This window comes from Buceros rhinoceros, unplaced genomic scaffold (assembly GCF_000710305.1).
Source record: "Buceros rhinoceros silvestris isolate BGI_N320 unplaced genomic scaffold, ASM71030v1 scaffold5575, whole genome shotgun sequence".
NCBI classification, from domain to species: Eukaryota; Metazoa; Chordata; class Aves; order Bucerotiformes; family Bucerotidae; genus Buceros; species Buceros rhinoceros.
This window is the reverse complement of record NW_010412177.1, coordinates 13638-16173: the sequence shown is the minus strand read 5'-3', so window position 1 is coordinate 16173 and position 2536 is coordinate 13638. Positions and strand designations below refer to the sequence as shown.

At 53.2% G+C, this 2536-nt stretch overlaps 1 protein-coding gene across 1 annotated transcript in view; it reads right to left on the bottom strand.

Annotated features, from left to right (window-relative positions):
• The window catches only part of RAB11FIP3 (RAB11 family interacting protein 3 (class II)), a gene marked incomplete at its 5' end in the record, with an annotated part of 34670 nt that overhangs the window by 31298 nt on the left and 836 nt on the right, over positions 1 to 2536 (bottom strand). The window lies entirely within an intron of this gene.

Below are 2536 nucleotides of genomic sequence, written 5' to 3'. Positions count from 1 at the left end.
CCGAAGCTGCCCCAAGAGCGCAGCGGAGGTGCAGCATCCCCTCCCTCCCCCTGCTGCCCACACTGCTGGGATGAGCCCTGGAGATTCCTCTTGCACGCCTTACAATGGAGCTAGGGATTGCAATGGCTGCAGAAACCCAGGCTCCTGCGCTTCCAATTCCCTGCAAGCCACTGCCTCAGCAGAGCCGTGCAACCAGAAACCCTCTTTGAAACCAGTTTAACAGACAGACGTGTTTGCTGGACAGACCTGGCAAGGCACAACAAGAGCCAAAAGCTCTGCGCCAGATCGGGAGCCACAGCGGTGGCTCTGCTGTGGAAGTATCCATCATTGCAAAGGTGACTGCGGGAAGTGCCAAAGCTCAGACCTCGCCCCCTTTGCGAGGCTTTTACATCCTTACTGGAGAGCTGCTGGGTCCCCGTGTAGAGCAAAGGCTCGCTGAAAGACACCGATACTGGACACTCCGGGTTGTCTGTGGGCATTCAGCTCCCTGATGACAGCACCAGAAGAGGGGATGAGTCACCAAGAGCAACCTTATTAACAAAGAGAAGACATTTTCATTGAGACTGCTTAAAGCACTTGTTTACACTTGTTCGAGCAAACATTTAGGAGAAAAGCTCTCTGTGAGGCTGACAGTTGTAAGAGCCAAGCCCTCGAGCCACCGTGATTTTGTGCCGTTTAAGGAGGACAACAGCTGACACTCCAAATCCAGCAACCGCAATTCCTCTCGGTATCAGGGTGCAGCAAACGCAGCTCCTCTCCTTCAGCTCACCTTTCAAACGGCCTCTGAGGGGGCATGAGAGGAGAAAATCCTGCTGTGGCTCCCTCACCCCAGGGCCCTGCCGGAGCAAGAGGGGCTCACTTGGGGCCTGAAGATCCCCCACTGCATTTTGGGGGCTGAGAAAGAAGCTGGAACGTTAAAGGGGCTGTTTTAGCTGCCACGTAGCTGCAAGTTTGAGAGCTGTGTGCTCGTGGCGCAGCGTCTTCCCAGGTCTGAGACGGGGACCTTGGAGCATACCAACTGCTTCTTGGTGCTGTGGGAGGCAACACCGGCACTTTTGGGAAGGTGCTTTCCGCCACCTCCTCTCTTCCAGATGAATCCAAACAAGGGGAAATATATATATTAGGAAAGGCCAGTTATTCTGTTTTCTGCCTTTCGATTTGTCCCCTCCCTGGAGCAGCTCGAGCTTGCACTCAGGACATGTGGGCTAAAACGCACCCTGGGAGCTGACGAATGGGAACAAACAACCGCGCGCCCCAAGACACCAGTTTATTTTCACACTCGCAACACGGAGCGGTATTTCTCAATCGTGTTCACATTTGCTGAACCTCTACAAAATCCTTGCAGGCTGGAGACTGTTTTGATTCACGTATCCAAGACAACAAAGGTAATTCTTCCCCGGCCTATTAAACACAGACACCGACAGAGCTTGGATCTTTAGATGACTGCCCTGAACTGAGTGTGAGAATCCATTTACATCTTTCTGGAAAGGAGATTTTGAGCTTCATCACCTTTTCCCTTTGGGTCACCTTGTCGTCTCAAGGAAACGATGGCCCAGCAGCAAAGTGTTTCATCCCAGCGGGGCACACAGCCGGCATGTTGGTATTCCTGCCCAGAATAGCTTGCAGCACTGACAGAGCTCATCTATGTTAAATTAGCCCTTAGAAAACATCCCTGCTCTGAATCTCAGAAAAGATTGTCCCTTGACGCAGGGCTGAGGAGCAAAAAGCGAAAGCCCTTGCCTGCACGAGCACTGCGACGCCTCTGAATCGCTCAGTCCAGAGGTCAAAAAGCACATTTGTGACCTTGTACCAGAGAGAGAGAGAATATGAAACCTGTCTGCCTTCCTGCCCGCTTCTACCCGGCTATCAGCGGCTTTTGTAACTATCTTTCAGAAAGGAAAAATAATCTAATATTCAACACGGCCTTGGAAGCCTTCTGGGGGAGGAACCCAGCTCCTGCGGCTCAGTTCATCCGAGCAGTCCCAAGGGAACAAGGGACTTGCTCAGCAGCAGTCTCCTCACCGGATGGAGAACGGGAGCCAGCAAACCGGCTCACGAGGAAACCCGTGCCTGGCTGGGAACCGGGCTGAGGAGCTGGTCCATTGTCAAGTGTAAGTCGTCAAAGTGCGAGCCATCGTAAGCGACGGACCTGGGCTTCTCAGCAACGTGGGGAAGACCAGTTGCCCAACAACCAGTTTATCATTAGGAAACTCAAAAGAACAGCTCGAGCTTTTTATCAAGAAGCCACAAGGCCAAAACAACATATTCCAGAGCAGCCAAAGACACGCAAACACAGTGGAGGCTGCGAGTCCCTCTGCGAGGAACAACTTGTGTGATGAAAACGCGCCGGGTACCAAGAGACAAGAGCCACAAACCTGAAGAGGAAAGTTTGGAGAAGGGGAAGCAGAAGGAAACTATTCCGTCCCCGCATGGGACTAGGGAGCCAGCCGGCCCTTTGCTCCAAAGCGCGAAGGCGCAGGGAGAAGGCCACCAAGCACAGCCCCAACGCCCACCGACACGGCCAATGGCCACCGCA